At 48.0% G+C, this 21,151-nt stretch overlaps 1 protein-coding gene and 1 long non-coding RNA gene across 4 annotated transcripts in view; one reads left to right on the top strand and one right to left on the bottom strand.

The window, feature by feature from the left end:
* Window positions 869-16,664, bottom strand: LOC108633883. The gene is made up of 4 exons (XR_001917244.1): window positions 16,574-16,664; window positions 16,040-16,196; window positions 5,866-5,917; window positions 869-1,190 (listed from the first exon to the last, which is right to left on the bottom strand). It is a non-coding gene; the product is annotated as an uncharacterized LOC108633883 (long non-coding RNA).
* The window catches only part of CDIP1 (cell death inducing p53 target 1), a 20,441-nt gene continuing 15,771 nt past the window's right edge, over window positions 16,482-21,151 (top strand). For 2 of the 3 annotated variants that reach the window (XM_018040390.1, XM_018040387.1), the window contains exon 1: window positions 16,666-17,004. The gene's annotated coding sequence lies outside the window, so the exon portion shown is untranslated. The other variant, XM_018040388.1, reaches the window with a different exon arrangement.

Raw genomic sequence — 21,151 nt, 5'->3', positions numbered from 1 at the left:
TCTAGAGCACGGGCTCAGTAGTTGTGGTGCACAGGCTGAGCTGCTCTGTGGCATTTGGGGTCTTCTTGGATCAGGGATCGAACCTGTATCTCCTGCATTGGCAGTGGATTCTTTACCGCGGAGCCACCAGGCAACACCCTCCTTCCTTCTTAAGGCTGAATAATATTCCACTGTATACGTAAGCCACACATTGCTTATCCACCCATCCCCTGATGGACAACAGACACTTGGGCTGTTTCCATATTTTGGTTATAGTGAATAATGCTGCTGTGACCATAGGCGTATTTGCAATGCCTGTTTAAGTTTCTGCTTTCAATTCTCTTGGGTACATACCCAAAAATGGAGGTGCTGAATCATACAGTAATTGCACGCTTAGTTTTTTGAGGGACTGCCATACTGTGGTACACCGACATCCCCAGCAGCAATACACAAAGGTTCCGATTGCTCTACATCCACACCACAACGTGCTATTTGCTGCTTTTCTGATTATAACCATTCTAATGCTGCTGCTGCTGCTGAGTCGCTTCAGTCATCCCCGACTCTTTGCGACCCCATGGACTGCAGCCTGCCAGGCTCCTCTGTCCATGGGATTCTCCAGGCAGGAATACTGGAGTGGGTTGCCATGCTCTCCCTCCAGGGCATCTTCCCAACCTAGGGATCGAAAGTGCATCTCCTGTGTCTCCTGCATTGGCAAGCGGGTTCTTTACCACTAGAGCCACCTGGGAAGCCCAGCCATTCTAATACGTGAGAGGTAATACCTCATTGTGGTTTTGACTTTATTTCCCTAATGAGCAAACTCAGGGAGATAGTGAAGAACAGGGAAGCCTGGCATGCTGCTGTTCACGGGGTCACAGAGAGTCAGACAGGACTTGGCAACTGAACGACAACAATTAGGGATGCTGAGCATCTGTTCACGTGCATGTTGTTAGCCATCTGTATGCCTTCTTTTACAATATATTTTATTTATTTATTTGGCTGCGGCGGGTCTTAGTTGGGGCACTTAGGCTGTTTGTTGTGTCATGCGGGATCTTTCAAGCGGCACAGACTTTCTAGTTCTGGTGCAAGGGCTCAGTAGCTGTGGCGCATGGCTTAGCTGCTCTGCAGCCTGTGGGATCTTGCTGGGCCAGGGATCAAACCTTTGTCCCCTGCATTGGCAGGCGGACTCCAAACACTGGAAAAGGAACTGGTATCTGAAAAGAAACAGACACTTGAACACCTTATTGCCAAATTCAGACTGAAATTGAAAAAAGTGGAGAAAACCACTAGACCATTCAGGTATGACCTAAATCAAAACACTTATGATTATATAGTGGAAGTGAGAAATAGATTTAAGGGACAAGATCTGATAGATAAGAGTACCTGATGAACTATGGTCTGAGGTTCATGACATTGTACAGGAGACAGGGATCAAGACCATCCCCATGGAAAAGAAATGCAAAAAAGCAAAATGGCTGTCTGGAGAGGCCTTAACAAATAGCTGTGAAAAGAAGAGAAGCGAAAAGCAAAGGAGAAAAGGAAAGATATAAGCATCTGAATGCAGAGTTCCAAAGAATAGCAAGGAGAGATAAGAAAGTCTTCCTCAGTGATCAATGCAAACAAATAGAGGAAAACAACAGAATGGGAAAGACGAGAGATCTCTTCAAGAAAATTAGAGATACCAAGGGGACATTTTGTGCAAAGATGGGCTCGATAAAGGACAGAAATGGTATGGACCTAACAGAAGTAGAAGATATTAAGAAGAGGTGGCAAGAATACACGGAAGAACTGTACAAAAAAGATCTTCACGACCAAGATAATCACGATGGTATGATCACTCATCTAGAGCCAGATATCCTGGAATGTGAAGTCAAGTGGGCCTTAGAAAGCATCACTACGAACAAAGCTAGTGGAGGTGATGGAATTCCAGTTGAGCTCTTTCAAATCCTGAAAGATGATGCTGTGAAAGTGCTGCACTCAATATGCCAGCAAATTTGGAAAACTCAGCAGTGGCCACAGGACTGGAAAAGGTCAGTTTTCATTCCAATCCCAAAGAAAGGCAATGCTAAAGAATGCTCAAACTACCACACAACTGCACTCATCTCACATGCTAGCAAAGTAATGCTCAAAATTCTCCAAGCCAGGCTTCAGCAATACGTGAACTGTGAACTTCTGGATGTGCAAGCTGGTTTTAGAAAAGGCAGAGGAACCAGAGATCAAATTGCCAACATCCGCTGGATCATGGAAAAAGCAAGAGTTCCAGAAAAACATCTATTTCTGCTTTATTGACTATGCCAAAGCCTTTGACTGTGTGGATCACAATAAACTGTGAAAAATTCTTAAAGAGATGGGAATACTAGACCACCTGACCTGCCTCTTGAGAAACCTATATACAGGTCAGGAAGCAACAGAACTGGACATGGAACAACAGACTGGTTCCAAATAGGAAAAGGAGTACGTCGAGGCTGTATGTTGTCACCCTGTTTATTTAACTTCTATGCAGAGTACATCATGAGAAACGCTGGGCTGGAAGAAGCACAAGCTGGAATCAAGACTGCCGGGAGAAATATCAATAACCTCAGATATGCAGATGACACCACCCTATGGCAGAAAGTGAAGAGGAACTCAAAAGCCTCTTGATGAAAGTGAAAGAGGAGAGTGAAAAAGTTGGCTTAAAGCTCAACATTCAGAAAACAAAGATCATGGCATCTGGTCCCATCACTTCATGGGAAATAGATGGGGAAACAGTGGACACAGTGTCAGAGTTCATATTTTTGGGCTCCAAAATCACTGCAGATGGTGACTGCAGCCATGAAATTAAAAGACACTTACTCCTTGGACGGAAAGTTATGACCAACCTAGATAGTATATTGAAAAGCAGAGACATTACTTCGCCAACAAAGGTCCATCTAGTCAAGGCTATAGTTTTTACAATAGTCATTTATGGATGTGAGAGTTGGACTGTGAAGAAAGCTGAGCACCGAAGAATTGACGCTTTTGACCTGTGGTGTTGGAGAAGACTCTTGAGAGTCCCTTGGACTGCAAGGAGATCCAACCAGTCCATTCTAAAGGCGATCAGTCCTGGGTGTTCTTTGGAAGGAATGATGCTGAATCTGAAACTCCAGTAATTTGGCCACCTCATGCAAAGAGCTGACTTACTGGAAAAGACTCTGATGCTGGGAGGGATTGGGGGCAGGAGGAGAAGAGGATGACAGAGGATGAGATGGCTGGATGGCATCACTGACTAGATGAACATGAGTTTGGGTGAACTCCGGGAGTTGGTAATGGACAGGGAGGCCTGGTGTGCTGCGATTCATGGGGTCGCAAAGAGTCGGACACGACTGAGCGACTGAACTGAACTGAACTGAGTCTGTAGTCTACCAGGCTCCTCCGTCCATGGGATCCTCCAGGCAAGAGTACTGGAGTGGGTTGCCATTTCTTCCTTCAAGTAAAACCAGCTCTTGTCCCCTTTAATCAAGCATCAGTAATTTGCTGTCATCTTCTTTAGGCTTCTATTCTTCCTCTCCCATCTCTCTGCATTGCCAGAGACCCAACCCTTGAGGAGAGGGACTGGGACACAGTGTGATAGAGGAGCCACTGGATCAGAAGGTTGGCAATCAGAGGACTGAATTCTAGATCTGCCCTGTGAGCTTCCCTCGTCATAAAAATGAGCAGTCACTTCCTTGCACCAGGGCCTGTTGTCTGTGTCCTAGCTTGGGATCAGCACAGGGGATGAAGCAGGGAGTCAGATGTCCGGGTGAACTTGGGTGAGTCTTTAATTTCCCTCTGGGTTTGAGCCTTGATTTCCTCATCTGTCCAGTGGATGGGGTTGGGGGTGGGCAGTGGAAAGGCAATATAAAAGAAGGGTTACTAAAGGAGTCAAATGGTATTTATTAAATGCCTGGCATGGTTTTCGACAAATGGCCAGCTAGCTATTCGACAGATAGAGAAACTGAGGCCCAGAGTGCTAGTGGTAAAGAGTTTGCCTGCCAGTTCAAGAGACATAAGAGATATGAGTCGATCCCTGGGTCGGGAAGATCCCCTGGAGGGGGAAATGGCAATTTGCTCCATATTCTTGTCTGGGAAGTTCCATGGACGGGGGAGCCTGATGGGGTATAGCCCATGGGGTGGCAAAGAGTGGGATACAACTGAACACACACGCACACCCACTACCAGAGAAGGCAGTGGGTGCTTGCTAAACTGGATGACAGGTGCAAAGCAGACGACATGCGAAAGAGAGCTGTTAACTCCCATGGGCCGTATTAATGACAGAAATGCAACAAAATAGATGCCAACATTGAAATCATTCATGTGTCCATTTAGAATCTTTAGCAGTTAGGTTCGAAGGTCTGGCAATACCAAGTGTTCTCGAGGATGTGACCAGCAGAACCCTGATGCTCTGGGGGAGTGTATGTTGGCAGAAGGACTTTGGGAAACCTTGTGTCGGGATCTACAAAGCTGAACAAAGGAGCACCCTGTGACCCAGCCTCTCCCCCTCACTGGGCACCTGACAGAATTATGCTCACGCCATGCACGGGAAAGCTTGTGACAGCACAGTGAGAACAGCCAAAAATTCCCACCTGGGAATAACCTGGATGCCCACGAGCAGCAAAACAGACAAACTTCGGTCTGTTCACACAAAGGACTATCACACGACTGTGAGAATGAACGCTGACAACTGTGTAGAGCACTATGGATGACTCATAGGCGCAAGACTGAGCCAAAGAAGCCAGAGTCAAGAGCTCATACCACGAGAATCCATTCTATAAAAATTACAGAAAGGAAGAAAGCTAATCTTTGCTGCTACAAATCAGGAGCATGGTGACCCCAGGGTGACCTCGTGCTTGGAAGGCAGTGCAAATCAGGTCGCTGGGAGGTGGGCCCACTGGCATGCTTGGTTTGTGGAAGCACATCATGCTGCACCTGTTCTTATCTGTGTCAAAGGGCTGGGAACCTGCAACGATTCAAACAAATCGATCACCCAACAGTGTGGGTCCCACAGGGGTGGCGGGTTCCCCTCCTGTCCCGTGCAAAGTGAGGGCCAGCGTCCAATGGCTTCCTTTCTCGCCCCTTCGTGCTGGCTCTCGTTACCTGCGGAGGGCGGCAAGGGTGCTGGGGGATCAGCCTAGAGCCACAGGCGCTGGCTCTGCCAGTCACTGGCTCCGAAACTCTGAGCACACCACCTCTCTGCTCAACTTAGGTAAACTTGCACAGGATCCTTGAGAGGATGGAGGGAGGAATGTGCATAAAGAGCTTAGCCTGGGGACTTTCCTGGTGGTCTGGTGGCTAAGAATCCGCCTTGCAACGCAAGGGACATCAGTTCGATCCCTGGTCTGGGAAGAACCCACATGCCGTGGAGCAACAAAACCAGTGTGCCACAACTACTCAGCCAGCACTCCAGAGCCAGGAAGCTGCAGCCTGCATGCCTAGAGCCCGTGCTCCACGACAAAAGAAGCCTGAGCCCCACAACGAACAGTAGCCCCCATTCACCAAAACTGGAGAAATTTTGTGCACGAAGACCCACCACAGCCAAAAAATTTACCAAAAAAATAAATACATCTTAAAAAAAAAAAAAAAGACTCTGATCTTCCAATGCAGGGGGCCCAGGTTCGATCCCTAGTCAGGCAACTAAGATCCCACAAGCCCTGTGTTGTGGCCAAAAGAGCTTAGTGCAAAGCACCTGGTGCAAAGGAAGTCCTCAGTGCTGTTAGTTGTGTCTCTGAGAATGATCACAAGATTGTATTTGAGGCTTTCAAGCCAGTGCGCATCAGCCTGGTGGGTGGAGGCGGGGTGGTAAGGAGGACGCGGAGGACTGTGGGAGGAGAGAAGCACCCACAAGGGCTCAGGCTCTGTTCCAACGAGCCGAACCCTCCAGGTAACCCTCCTTACCTGGAGTGTTAGATTACACAGCTGTACTCAATTCACTCCAGTTGCCTCCAACCTGTAACAGAAGATACAAAAACAGGTTGCTGCTGCTGCTGCTAAGTCGCTTCAGTCGTGTCCGACTCTGTGCGACCCCATAGACGGCAGCCCACCAGGCTCCCCCATCCCTGAGACTCTCCAGGCAAGAACACTGGAGTGGGTTGCCATTTCCTTCTCCAACGCATGAAAGTGAAAAGGGAAAGTGAAGTCGCTCAGTCGTGTCTGACTCTTAGCGACCCCATGGACTGCAGCCTACCAGGCTCCTCCGTCCATGGGATTTTCCAGGCAAGAGTACTGGAGTGGGGTGCCATCGCCTTATCTGACAAAAACAGGCAAGATGAATCTATTCATAGAAGCTTGGCTGGTGGCTTCCTCCTGCGGGGTGACAGTGAATGGACAAGGGGACAGGGAGCCTGCTGGGGAGAAGAGGTCACGCTCTGTGTCTTGAGTGAGGTTCGTGAAAATGCATCAAGCTCGATACTTAAGCTTGTTCACCTTTCCTTTGGGTCTCAATGTCAGAATCAGGCCCAATTTTAGCTCTGGCCTAAGAGAACTAAACAAAGAAGGCCAAACACTACCCTGGCCCCCTTGTTCTACAATGCGGGCTCCAAGTCAGGAAGGACAGGCCACAGAGGAAGCCACTTCCCCACGTGTGTCATCGTTTTGCCAGCAGAGGGCGCTAGTTCAGAGAGGATGGAGGCACTGATTTTCCCCACTACGGGCTATTTTCTGCACAACCTGGGAAGCCAACAGGAAAGTTATCTGGAAGCCCATGGGCCGCTCAGTTGAAGGCCAACAGGAGTTCATCTAGAGGCAGGATGACCTAACAGCAGGGGCTGAAAGCACCCGTTGGCCAAAGGCGTGCTGGCCCTAAGGCACTCCAGCTGCCCCAGTTCACTCCAGTTCAGTCGCTCAGCTGTGTCCAACTCTTTGCAAACCCATGGATTGAAGCACACCAGGCTTCCCTATCCATCACCAACTCCCAGAGCTTACTCAAACTCATGTCCATCGAGTTGGTGATGCCATCCAACCATCTCATCCTCTGTTGTCCCCTTCTCCTGCCTTCAATCTTTCCCAGCATCAGGGTCTTTTAAAATGAGCCAGTTCTTCACGTGAGGTGGCCAAAGTATTGGAGTATCAGCTTCAGAATTATCCTTCCGATGAAATTCAGGACTGAGTTCCTTTAGGATCCCAGCTGCCTCAGTTAGGGTAAAATCAGGACTAAGAATAAAGGGCAGATGGCTTCGAAGTTCAGGTGTGAGGTCGGTGGCAGGTGGAGAAGAAGGTAGGTTTGGGTGCGTTAGGGAGGAGGGAGTGGTCTGCAGAAAGTGAATGCTCCCCAGGAAAGGGTGGGACAGGCAGATATCCTGCAGGACAGCTAATGACAGCTCCTGCCACTTCCTGGGACGGTCGGATGTAGCAACATGTTAAGAATGAATAAATCTACACAGTGGGTATATCGGGATTCACGATTCTCGTCTTGTCACTTCTCTACGTGTCTGAATTTTTTTTCCTGGCTGAAAGCTGTTTTGCTGTTTGTTGGTTTAAGTGATCCTGTCCTCATTGCTCTTTTTTTGTATATTAAAAAAAATTTTTATTTACTTATTTGGCTGCCCTGGATCTTAACTGCACCATGTAAACTCTTTAGCTGAGGCATGTGGGATCTAGTTCCCTGACCAGGGACTGAACCCAGGTCCCCTGCACTGGGAGCACAGAGTCTTAGCCATTGGACCATCAGTGAAACTCTCTATTAGTTGATGGGTTGTTTCCATTCTTTTGCCTACAGTGAACATTCATGCTATGAGTATGAATGCTATGGACATTAGTGTATGGGTTTTCGTGTGGACATATTTTTCATTTCTCTTGGGTATATTCTTAGGGGTATAATTGCAAGTGACCCTATATTTAATCTTTTGATGAACATTTGCCTTTAGTTTTAAGTCAGATACAATTCAATCATCTCATTTATTCCTTGATTCCTTTAATAGCAAGGGGGAAATGGCAACTTCATTTTTGTGAGTGAAGGAATGGAGGCCCAGGGCATTGAAAGGACAGCAGATACTAACACTTCCATTTGTATAGAGTGTCAGTAAGTGCCAAGATCCATGCAAAGTGACCTAACTGCAGTAAGCCAGTCCATCCTCACAACAGCCCCATGAGGCTGGTCTTATATTCAATCCCATCTTGTGGTTGGGAAAATTAAGTACTTTGAACGAGGCCACAGAGCCGTACGGTCCAAGACTTAAATCCAGTTCCATCTTAATAAACTTAGGCTTTCAGTGGTGCTCAAGGCGAAAGCGAAAGTGTTAGTTGCTCAGTTGTGTCAGACTCTGTGGTGCCATGAATTGTAGCCTGCCAGCCTTCTCTGTCCACGGAATTCTCCAGGGAAGAATACTGGAGTGGGTTGCCATTTCCTGCTCCAGGGCATCTTCCCGACCCAGGGATCGAACCTGGGTCTCCCTCTGCCGTTTGGTGGACTCTGGAGGATCAGCAAATCCCCACCAGCCTCTGGCATGGTAAGGTTTGCCTGTACTCTTCTACTGCGCGGGACACTCTGGACCACCCTTGACCTCCCTCCTCTCGGACCCTTCTCAGTCTCCACAATTCTTCCCTCTGGATCCATCCTAGAGTCCGCTCCCTTCCTAATGGGTCTTCCTGCCCCCAGTCTCTGCCCCTTCCTCACTGCCAGAATGCTCTGTCTAAAGCACAGATCTGGTCACATCACTCAGCTTAAAATCCTCACCATTCCCCACTACGACCAAACAGGGTCAGTGCTACTTGCCATAGACTGGTCCAGAAGACCAGTCTTTCCTTGACCAGCACCCTCCCATTTAATATCCTGTGCAGAACTGCTGGCATTTTCCCAGAGATTCTTGGCGTCACTTCTCCGGGACTTTGCGGGAGCAGTTCTCACTGCCTGAGCGCCCTTCCCCACTTCTTCCACCTGGGGATCTGTCACACATCTGTCAAGTCCCAACTTCAATGTCTATCTCCTCTCAGAAGCTCTCTCCATTGGAGTGCTTCCTCCCTGACTTCACAAAGCACTTGGTCTTGCAGTCTTCAACACAAGCTACTATATTAGCATCCCTAGCTGGACTGTGCACTTTGAGAACAGAGACTGGGCTTTATTCCATTCTGTGTATTTCCAGGCCTGGAACAAGATCCTGCTTGGTTGAATGAGTAAATGAATAAATGTTTGATATCTACACTGTCTCATACAATAGCTACAAGCTGCATGTGGCTATTAAGCCTATGAGATGCAGCTGAACCGATCTGAAATGTGTAAAATAAGTATAAAATACACTGGATTTTGAAGACTTGGTGTGAGAAAAATAAGAATGCAAAATATCTCACTGATAATTTTTTATGTTAATTAAATATTGAAACAATAATATTTTGCATCGTGTTGTGTGTGTGTGAGCTCAGTTGTGTCCAACTCTTTGTGACCCCATGGCCTGTAACCCACCAGGCTCCTCTGTCCATAGAATTTTCCAGGCAAGAATACCGGAGTGGGTTGCTATTTCCTCCTACTCCAGGGGATCTTCCTGACCCAGGGATGGAACCAAATTTCTTCTGTCTCCTTCATTGGCAGGATTCTTTACCACTGAGCCACCTGGGAAGCCCAATATTTTGCATATATTAAGTTAAACAGAGTTAATCTCATCTGTTTCTTTTTACCTTTTAAACATAATTAGTAGAGACTTTTAAAACTACATGTGTGCTGGTCTCCCCACTTCCTAATTGCTTCTTGGTCTAAACCGTGCTCCGCACAGCAATCAGAATAATTTTTTTAAGTCAATCAAATCATATACAGTTGAGTTTCATTGTTAGTGGTATTTATGTTCTATAAAGCTGTTGCAACTCCCCAGCCATAAAAAGGAATGAAATAATGCCATTTGCAGAAACATGGAGAGACCTAGGGATGGTCATATTAAGTAAGTTAGAAAAACAAATATCAGGGACTTCCCTGATAGTCCAGTGTCTAAGACTCCCCATTCCCAATGCAGGGGCCTGGGTTTGATCCCTGGTCAGGGAACTAGATCCTACGTGTTACAATGAAGATCGAAGATCCCACATGCCACACAAGACCTGGACAAATAAATTAATAAATATTTTTTTAAAAAAGAAAAACAAATATATGATATTACTTATGTGTGGAATCTAAAATATGACACAAATTGGGAATTCCTTGGCGGTCCAGAGAATTAGGACTCCGTGCCTTCACTGCCAATGGTGTGCATTTAATCCCTGGTCAGTGAACTAAGATCCAGCAAGTTGTGAGGCACAGTCATAAACAAAAATTTAAAAGTAAAACAAACATAGAAAACTCGCAGGCTCATGGTTACTAAAGGGGAAAGAGGGTGGGGGAGTATAAATTAGGAAGTTGGGATTAGCAGAAACAAAGTACTATATATCAGTTCATTTCAGTTCAGTTCAGTTGCTCAGTCGTGTCAGATTCTGCGACCCCATGAATCCCAGCATGCCAGGCCTCCCTGTCCATCACCAACTCCCGGAGTTCACCCAAACTCATGTCCATCTAGGCGGTGATGCCATCCAGCCATCTCATCCTCTGTCGTCCCCTTCTCCTCCTGCCCCCAATCCCTCCCAGCATCAGAGTCTTTTCCAATGGGTCAACTCTTTCCATGAGGTGGCCAAAGTACTGGAGTTTCAGCTTTAGCATCATTCCCTCCAAAGAAATCCCAGGACTGATCGCCTTTAGAATGGACTGGTTGGATCTTGCAGTCCAAGGGACTCTCAAGAGTCTTCTCTAACACCACAGTTCAAAAGCATCAATTCTTCAGCACTCAGCTTTCTTTACAGTCCAACTCTCACATCCATACATGACCACTGGAAAAACCATAGCCGTGACTAGATGGACCTTTATTGGCAAAGTAATGTCTGCTTTTCAATATGCTATCTAGATTTGGTCATAACTTTTCTTCCAAGGAGTAAGCGTCTTTTAATTTCATGGCTGCAATCACCATCTGCAGTGATTTTGGAGCCCAGAAAAATAAACTCTGACACTGTGTCCACTGTTTCCCCATCTATTTCCCATGAAGGGATGGGACCAGATGCCATGATCTTCGTTTTCTGAATGTTGAGCTTTAAGCCAACTTTTTCACTCTCCTCTTTCACTTTCATCAAGAGGCTTTTGAGTTCCTCTTCACTTTCTGCCATAAGGGTGGTGTCATTTGCATATCTGAGGTTATTGATATTTCCCCCGGCAATCTTGATTCCAGCTTGTGCTTCTTCCAGCCCAGCGTTTCTCATGATGTACTCTGCATAGAAGTTAAATAAGCAGGGTGACAATATACAGCCTTGACGTACTCCTTTTCCTATTTGGAACCAGTCTGTTGTTCCATGTCCAGTTCTAACTGTTGCTTCCTGGCCTGCATATAGGTTTCTCAAGAGGCAGGTCAGGTGGTCTGGTATTTCCCATCTCTTTCAGAATTTTCCACAGTTTATTGTGATCCACACAGTCAAAGGCTTTGGCATAGTCAATAAAGCAGAAATAGATGTTTTTCTGGAACTCTCTCACTTTTTCGATGATCCAGTGGATGTTGGAAATTTGATCTCTGGTTCCTCTGCCTTTTCTAAAACCAGCTTGAACATCCGGAAGTTCACAGTTCACATATTGCTGAAGTCTGGCTTGGAGAATTTTGAGCATTACTTTACTAGCGTGTGAGATGAGTGCAATTGTGCGGTAGTTTGAGCATTCTTTGGCATTGCCTTTCTTTGGGATTGGAATGAAAACTGACCTTCCAGTCCTGTGGCCACTGCTGAGTTTTCCAAATTTGCTGGCATACTGAGCACAGCACTTTCACAGCATCATCTTTCAGGATTTGAAAGAGCTCAACTAGAATTCCATCACCTCCACTAGCTTTGTTCATAGTGATCCTTTCTAAGGCCCACTTGACTTCACTATTCCAGGATGTCTGGCTCTAGATGAGTAATCACACCATCGTGATTATCTTGGTTGTGAAGATCTTTTTAGTATAGTTCTTCTGTGTACTCTTGCCACCTTTTCTTAATATCTTCTGCTTCTGTTAGGAGGTCCATACCATTTCTGTCCTTTATTGAGCCCATCTTTGCATGAAACATTCCCTTGGTATCTCTAATTTTCTTGAAGAGATCTCTAGTCTTTCCCATTCTGTTGTTTTCCTCTATTTCTTTGCATTGATCGCTGAGGAAGGCTTTCTTATCTCTTCTTCCTATTCTTTGGAACTCTGCATTCAGATGCTTATATCTTTTCTCCTTTGCTTTTCACTTCTCTTCTTTTCACAGCTATTTGTAAGGCCTTCCCAGACAGCCATTTTGCCTTTTTGCATTTCTTTTCCATGGGGATGGTCTTGATCCCTGTCTCCTGTACAATGTCACGAACCTCAGACCATAGTTCATCAGGTACTCTTATCTATCATATCTAGTCCCTTAAATCTATTTCTCACTTTAGGTCACTCCTGAATGGTCTAGTGGTTTTCCCTACTTTCTTCAGTTTAAGTCTGAATTTGGCAATAAGGAGCTCATGATCTGAGCCACAGTCAGCTCCTGGTCTTGTTTTTGCTGACTGTATAGAGCTTCTCCATCTTTGGCTGCAGAGAATATAATCAATCTGATTTTGGTGTTGACCATCTGGTGATGTCCATGTGTAGAGTCTTCTGTTGTGTTGTTGGAAGAGGGTGTTTGCTATGACCAGTGCATTCTCTTAGCAAAACTCTATTAAGCCTTTGCCCTGCTTCATTCTGTATTCCAAGGCCAAATTTGCCTGTTACTCCAGGTGTTTCTTGACTTCCTACTTTTGCATTCCAGTCCTCTATAATGAAAAGAACATCTTTTGGGGGTATTTGTTAGTTCTAAGGTCTTGTAGGTCTTCATAGAACCATTCAACTTCAGCTTCTTCAGCATTACTGGTTGGGGCATAGACTTGGATTACTGTGATACTGAATGGTTTGCCTTGGAAACTAACAGAGATCATTCTGTTGTTTTTGAGATTGCATCCAAGTACTGTGTTTCAGACCCTTGTTGACCATGATGGCTACTCCATCTCTTCTAAGGGATTCCTGCCTGTAGTAGTAGATATAATGGTCATCCGAGTTAAAGTCACCCATTCCAGTCCATTTTAGTTTGCTGATTCCTAGAATGTCGACATTGACTCTTGTCGTCTCCTGTTTGACCACTTCCAATTTGCCTTAATTCATGGACGTAACATTCTAGGTTCCTACGCAATATTGCTCTTTACTGCATCAGACCTTGCTTCCATCACCAGTCACATCCACAGCTGGGTATTGTTTTTACTTTGGCTCCATTCCTTCATTCTTTCTGGAGTTATTTCTCCACTGATCTCCAGTAGCATACTGGGCACCTACTGACCTGGCGAGTTCCTCTTTCAGTATCCTATCATTTTGCCTTTTCATACTGTTCATGGGGTTCTCAAGGCAAGAATACTGAAGTGGTTTGCCATTCCCTTCTCCAGTAGACCACATTCTGTCAGTCCTCTCCACCATGACCCGCCAGTCTTGGGTGGCCCCACACGGCATGGCTTAGTTTCATTGAATTACACAAGGCTGTGGTCCTAGTGTGATTAGATTGACTAGTTTTCTGCGATTATGGTTTCAGTCTTACTTGGGTTTCTATAACCTTGGATGTGGGGTATCTCTTCACGGCTGCTCCAGCAAAGCGCAGCCGCTGCTCCTTATCTTGGATGATGGGTTATCTCCTCACCACTGCCCCTCCTGACCTTGAACGTGGAGTAGCTCCTCTAGGCCCTCCTGCGCAGCCACTCCTCCTCGGGCGTTGGGTAGCTCCTCCCGGCCGCCAACCCTGACCTCGGTTGTCGGGTAGCTCCTCTCGGAGTTCCTGAGCCGTCGCAGCCTGGCACTCTGGGCTGCTGCCCCTGACCTCGGACATAGGGTAGCTCCTCTCAGCTGCGCTTGTGTGCCATCGCAGCTGCTGGCGGCGACGCACAAGTACTATATATAAAACATATAAGTAACAAGGTCCTATGGTATAGCACAGGAGAAGGCAATGGCACCCCACTCCAGTACTCTTGTCTGGAAAATCCCATGGACAGAGGAGCCTGGAAGGCTGCAGTCCTTGGGGTCGATAAGGATTGGACATGACTGAGCGACTTCACTTTCACTTTTCACTTTTATGCATTGGAGAAGGAAATGGCAACCCACTCCAGTGTTCTTGCCTGTTCTTCCCAGGGACAGAAGAGCCTTGTGGGCTGCCGTCTATGGGGTCACACAGAGTCGGACACGACTGAAGCGACTTAGCAGCATGGTATAGCATAGGGAACTATATTCAATATCTTGTAGTAAACCATAATGGAAAAGAATATGAAAAAGAATATATTGTATAACTGAATCACTTTGCTGTACATCAGAAATGAAAACAACATTGTAAATCAACTATATTTCAATTTTTTTAAAAAGTGGTGGGAATTCCCTCACCAGGGAATTGTGGTTAGGATCAGTGCTTTCTCTGCCAGAGTCCCGGTTCAATCCCTGGTCAAGGAACTAAGATTCTGCAAGCCATTCGGAGTGGGAAAAAAAGAAAAAAAGAAAGCAGGAACATTATCTGGGTATATTAAAAATGACCAAAGACTTAGATATTAACAATAAACTATATCTAATTACCTGATTAAGAAAAAAAGAAAATAAAAATTATTCTTAAAAAAGTCACTGTAAATACTGAAATAGTGAATACAGTAAGCCCCCTACATATGAAAATTCAAGTTTTGAACTTTCAAAGATGTGAATGTGTGTTTGCACATTTAGTCATGTACGTCAGTTCACGTGTCTGGCAAACATTGTCACATGCCTGCATCCTCTACAAGTGGCTGTGCTTTACTGTACAGTACTGTATAGAGCACAGTAGTACAGCATCTTTTTCTCAAGCCCAGGATGTCCAAAAGCAAGTGCAAAAGTAGCAGTGATGTAGCGGTTACTGCTAAGAAGCACCAAGTGATAACAATCGAAGCAAAAGTGAAGATAATTGAGTGGAGCGACAAGAGGAAGAAGTAACTGAAGAACAGAAGAGGGTCACGATGCAGGAAATGGTATGGGGGTTTTCTTATTTGAGGAAGCACTGTTAGGGTTTGAGGCACAGGACCTGAACACAGAAAGGTACACAAAGGTTGCAGCAGCCATTCAGAATGCAATCCAGTGCTACCTGGCATCTGTGATGACAAAAAAAGTTACTACCCAGACATCACTGGATTGTGTTCTCAGGAGGGTAGATAGAATTGAATCCAGCAAGGAACCGGAACTTGTGCCATCTGTGTCAGGTGTGAGTGAAACTGCAGCTTGCCCTCCGTCTCCTATTGCTGATGATCCATCAGCTCTGCTATCTCCCACCCCCTCCTTTCTCCAGTCACTCTTCTTGCCTCTTCACTGGATGCCGGCCCCTGTATACCAGCTGTTAAATAGTATACTACCGTGCTTTTCAAGCTACTGTCCTGTAAGATTAAAAATGTGTTCTTTATTTTTGTGTTTTTCATCTATTATTTGAATGAACGTATTATAAACCTATTAGAGTACAGTACTGTATAGCCAATCGTGTCAGATTGGTACCTAGGCTAACTTTGTTGGACTTAAGGAACAAACTGGACTTACAAACTCATTCTCAGAATGAACTTGTTTATATGTAGGGGAATTACTGTACTGAACCACTGCTCCCAGGGAAATGTAGGATAAGATTCCTGTCAGCTACCTGTCACAATATTTGTATCAACTAATTAACACATAACCATGTTTTGAGTGTTTCTGTTTAAAAATACTTTATTTAATATATATTTCACTCAATAACATTGCCCTCAAGACCAACAACACTATAACTGAGGTCTGCATAGCTGACCTAACGTAAGTATTTTCTGTGTAAGATCTTCTGGTACTCAGAAAAACTGAACAGCACGTCAACACCATGCTCGGGGGCCATTTTAAACAGCAGAACCAATCAAAAGCACAAAAATGGGAATATGGCATTAACTATGCCCTCTAGACCTTCCCTGGCGGTCCAGTGGTTGGGACTCCACACTTCCAATGCAGGGGCACCAGTTGGATCCCTGGTCAGGGAACTAAGATCCCACATGCCTCACAGAGCCACACACACACAAAAATTAATTTAAAAAATGCCTACTCACACGCTGAACAATAACAAAACACTTAACGGTATGAGAGCTGAAAGAAGACGGTGTGTTGTCTCATTTAAGCTCTGCTTGGAATCTCCATATCACGCAACCACCATCGTTCCCACCTGGGTTTGTCCACATAACGCCTATGTGCCTATAAAATAAATACCTGTGAAAAAAAATTAAAAAAAATAAAAAATAAAAAATAAATAAATACTTGTGGAATAAAGGTACAAACGTGCCTGGAAGGACAGCAGGTGCGTTTTGCTCTGGCAGATACGGGAGTTGGGGCGGCAGTGCAGGGACGGGGACTGGTGCACCGGGAGGTAAACCTCCCATGATTTTCCAGTCACCTCACCTGACAAAGTCACCTCATCTGACAACCCCCAGGTCCCGCTATGTGCCTCGCCTGGGCCGAAACGCTCGCGCTCGCCTGAGGCCCGCAGGGATGGTCACGTGCGGCCTTGAGGCCACGCCCCCGAGCTGACCTCACGGTCCCGCCCCTCGCCGTGACGCCGTGGGCCTCGGCCCTGCTCCAAAGCCTACCCGCCTCCTTCTGACGCCCGACTACAAGCTTCGGAGGTGGTCGTTCTTGATATTGCGGCCGCCGCCGGTGCCGCGGCGACGGTGAGTCGCCCCGACCATTCTAGACGGCTTCCCGTGGAGTCCCTCGGGAGCAGGGCTGGGCGCTCGTGGCCCTCGCAGGGAGAGGGACGACCTCCGGCTGCGAAGCCCCCTCTCCGCCCCCGCCCGCGGCAGCCGCGCGGTGCACGCCGGGCACTGTGGTCCCCCCTGGCCCGCGGAGCGCGTCTCAAGGGCCTGGAACGGACTGCATCTCCCAGAGGCCTTTGGGCGGGAGGTGGGGTGCGTTGTGCGCGTCAAGCCCCGCGGGGCTGAGGGTCTTGTCCTCCGAGACAGACAATCTGGACTCGGGCTGTCTCTGCGTTCTCTCGGCCTGGGCCGGCCGGCTTGTCGAGGTAAAGGGACCCCGGGGGCGGCGCAGCAGGCCAGTAGCCTCCTCCCAGGACGCCGAGACGATCCAGAGCGGCTTTGGGGTTTTGACGTCGTACCTTCGTTAGGCTGGCCGGCAACCCGCGGGACTGCGGTGACACCTTAGCCAGGCCCGGACGGGCGGCGGGCTCGATGCACCAGGGGCTGCCGGCCCGACCCTGGGGTCCCGCCATCATGCCTCCCACATCCTTGCAGGCAAGCTTGGGGAAGTACCACCCCCAGTTTTCTGCAGGGGCTGTTCCCTCAAGGAGAGGGGCTCGGGCGGAGGGTCTCGGTGACAAAGAAGCCTCTGCTGGGCTCCGTGGTGACCTTGGCAGGCCCGCCGGGCCTCGCGCGTCTCTGCCTCCCCCGCCTTCCCCGGCCCGCCTACATCTGTAAATCTCTGTGCCCGCTTTCGGCCACACATGCTAGTGCTAGGGGCGGGGAGGTAGGGGGATGGAGGCAGTGACCTGGCTTGGCTTTGGGCCCAGCCTCATGCCACTGAAGACGTTGTAGTTGAACTCACAGCATCATGCGAGTCCGGGTTTGGACCCTTGAGTTAAGGGTAGGCATGTTTTTGCTTTCTTATAAATGTTCCCAGGTATCCTCTCAAGAGGTGTCAGGTAAGGAGCAAGGGGCTGTAAGTTTCTCCATTGTGGGCCTAAAGTCCTCTGCGTCAGTCACTGGGGGCCCTTGTTCAAAAGGCTGATTAGGGGGATCCACCCCCAGAGGTTCAGATACAGCAGTTATGAGATGTGCCCCAGGACTTTACTTAATATGTTCCCCAGATAATTCTCGGGCTCCTTTGGGGTTGAGAACCTTTGTCTTAGAGTGAGGAGGGTGGAGGACCTTGAGGATAGTGTCTTCACCAGTTTTGTGTTTCCCGTGGGCTGCTGGGCAGGGCAGTGCCTGGCAAGTGTGACCTGGCTTCTACTGCTTTGTTCCTTTCCTCAGGGCTGATTCTAAGATAAGAGTTGGATGGGGAGAGGCCCACCAGCTCTGCCTTGGCAGATGTTTAATTTTGAAGAATTCCAAATGTACAGGAAAGTTGAAGAAATTTTACCGTGACCGCCCATAGAACACCATCTAGAATGTCCAATATTTTATTATACTTTATCACCATTCTGACCATCCCGCCTCATCAGGGTGAGCTGAGGATATCTGTCTGTTTCCCTCCCAGATGGTTAAACATGCATAGCAATCAGTAGTCTAGAGTTCTTCCCCTTGTTTTTTAACTGTCCGCATACACGAAAGTCCTTCTGTTTCCCATCGCTGAGGACCTGAGGAATCTGGATGGGCCTCTGGAACCAGGAAAGAACTTCATATGTGCTCTTGAAAAGATTTGAAAAGAACAACAGGCAGTGGTGATTCTAGAATCGCCCTAAGGACGAACGCATGAACTGTGTGAATGCTACTTCAGGGAACAGAACTGCTTTGAAGGGGAGCTAGTGGAAGGTGTCCTTATGGCCAGGTTGTCCCTCAGATAGAGTTGTTAGGAACTGATGCAGGTGGTCCGCTTGGAAGCCATTCCTGCTTTCTTGCTCCGTTTGAACCTGCTGGTTCGGTGTGTTTCCTAATGCTCGAGGGGCACAGGGCTGCATAGCCCAGTTAAGCTATGAGTCCCTTGGGCCCAGGTACTTTATTCCACAGCCATCGACACTAATGCTAACCCTCCCTCTTCAGTGATCTGAGGGGAGAGAAGAGACAGGGCCTGGGAAAATGCATCTCCACTCTCAGAAACACTACTGAAAGGGCACAGACATAATTCTACTCCTATAGGACACAGGGAGGCGTGCCAGTTAAAGTCGTGGCATCGTATTTTAATGTCTCTGCCCTAATGAGGAGGGAGGCAGCTGTGCCAGTGAGCAGCCAGCATGCCGTGGGAGCACCGCAGAGGACACTGGCCCTCAGTGGGGAGGAGAGAGGAGGAGAGCCAGGCTGGCAGTGGTGGCGCGAGGCTTATTGTGCTCCCACAAAGAGACTTGGAAGTGGAGTGCACAGCATGGAAATGGGCCAGTTTCTAGGATCCCACAAACACCTGCAGTCTCCTCCTCCCTGCATAGACTGGATCCTCCAAGACACATCTCCCCTGAAGGTGGTAGAGGCTGTGGTGCAACTTAGTGCTGCAGAGGGCAGGGGGCACCTGGCCGGGGACCTCTGGTAGGCAGAGCCTCTCCCCCTGGGAGGGGCCGCCCACGTGAGGAGATGCAGGATCCATCAGCTCCTGAGCCTGCGGACCTACTCCCTCTCCTTCTCTGGGTCATCAGTCTCTGGTGACAATGCTGGGGTCCTGGGACCAGCACTGCGTGGACTCCATAGCCCACACTGGAGGCCTTTTTGTGACTTCTAAGCTGTGCAACAAAGCATCTGCCTTTCCAGAGCTTCATTCTTCCAGAAAACATGTCATCACTTTTTTCTGGTACTCCTGATCTGTGGGTGCTATGAGGTCTCACGTGATCTATCCACTGGGTGGTCCAGACCATCCATCATGACACCCAAGGAGGTGTCATGAGGGGCCAGGAAAAGCTGTGCACGTGCTGGATCCATGTTGTGTCTGTTGACTAAAAAATAAGATGTACAACTTGAGAATTGTGAGTTAAGTTTTATTTGGGGGCAAAATGAGGACTGCAGCCCGGGAGGCAGCATCTCAGATAGCTCTGAGAGACTGCTCCAAAGTGGCAGTGGGGGGAGGTCAATATATAAGGTTTTGGTGAAGGGGGAGTTCAACACCATGAAGCACTCAATTTACAAAAGGTTTTTTGTTGGCCATGAGGGTCTGATGTCACCAGGAAGGGATTTAGTGCTTCTCTAGATATGAGGAGATGCAAGGATTGAGGTCATAAAGTCTGTCCCTAAAAACAAGCAACTATCTAAAGACCTGTCCCATCAGATTCCCTGGAGCACAGAGCGCCTCACTCCGACCTGATCTCCCTCAGGGGTTGTTGAAGGTCAGTAGCCATAGCAGCACGGGCTTCAGTCTCAGTGGAGGCAGATGGCAAAGGCCTTTGTTGGTCCCTCGTTGGCAGTGGCCTTGGTAAGTGCTAGTTTGTAGTTGACATGTCCCGTGAGTTTTGATTCAGTCCAGACTCAAATTTGCTCTGTTGTCTGTGTGTTTCCTTCAAGGAGAAAACAGGCCAGGGAAAGTGAAAGTAGGTAGGGAAGGGTGGAAGAGTGGCCCTGGGTGGGGTTTGAGGAGAGTCCCAGCCCGTTATCACTTCAGGAGGAAGTAAGAGGGTTGTCACAGCTGAAGTTAACAGTATGAACAGCAGCCTTGCCGGCTGGGGAGGCAACAGGAGGGAGGTTCCATCTGCAGTGTGTGCTTGGTGTGCGCCCTGTGCCCACCTGGTCGAACCCTCACCCGTGTGTGGTCATCGTACTCAGTGCCAGGGCTGCAGACCTAGCTCGAGCACCTCTGCATCCCCCAGCTGAGGATGCAGCCAGAGGACCAAGTGACTTGCCCAGGGTTGGCACGTAATGGCAGAGCAGGGTCCCAAACCCAGCAGTCCTGAGATGGCAGGCCTGAAGGGAAATGGGGGCTCCCCTGTGAAAATGGCTCCGTGGACCTGACTGTGACTCAAGAAAAGCGTTTCTTTTCTCGTCTGAATATTTGACACACTCGTTGGAGAGCCAGCGTGGGCCTTCTCGATGGAGGCTGTGCTCTGGCCCTGTTGAGGGGGTTAGGTTGGTGGGAAGCCTTCCCTCACTGACTTGCTTGTTCAGCACCTCTGTGCCAGGGGCCGAGTTGCGCCCCCGGGGCAATGAGGTGTTCTCCAGCGGGGCCCCGAGAGTGAGGAACAGGGGATCCCTCCACAAGGAGGTATAGGAGAAGCTCGATTTTCTGGAAAGAGGGTTTGGAGCCTGAGGGATGGGTCTTTGGTGGGGGCAGGGTTTGGTTGTTTGCAGGAGAGTGAGCTACAGTCAGGGGTGTCTGGAGTGTAGTGTGGTAAAGAGGTCTGGAACATACGGCCAAGTCCAGACTTTTCCCTTTGAACCTTGACCTTAAACCTTGACCAGCAGATAAGATCTGAGAGCTCTTTGAACCATGGTGTTCACTTGGCTTGTCTACAGATCAGGGTTTAGGGGCAGAGACAGCTCTGGGACACCTACCAGACATCCATCTTGGGGCCTGGGGTG

This window comes from Capra hircus, chromosome 25, assembly GCF_001704415.2.
Source record: "Capra hircus breed San Clemente chromosome 25, ASM170441v1, whole genome shotgun sequence".
NCBI lineage: Eukaryota > Metazoa > Chordata > Mammalia > Artiodactyla > Bovidae > Capra > Capra hircus.
This window is presented reverse-complemented; position numbering and strand designations above follow the sequence as displayed.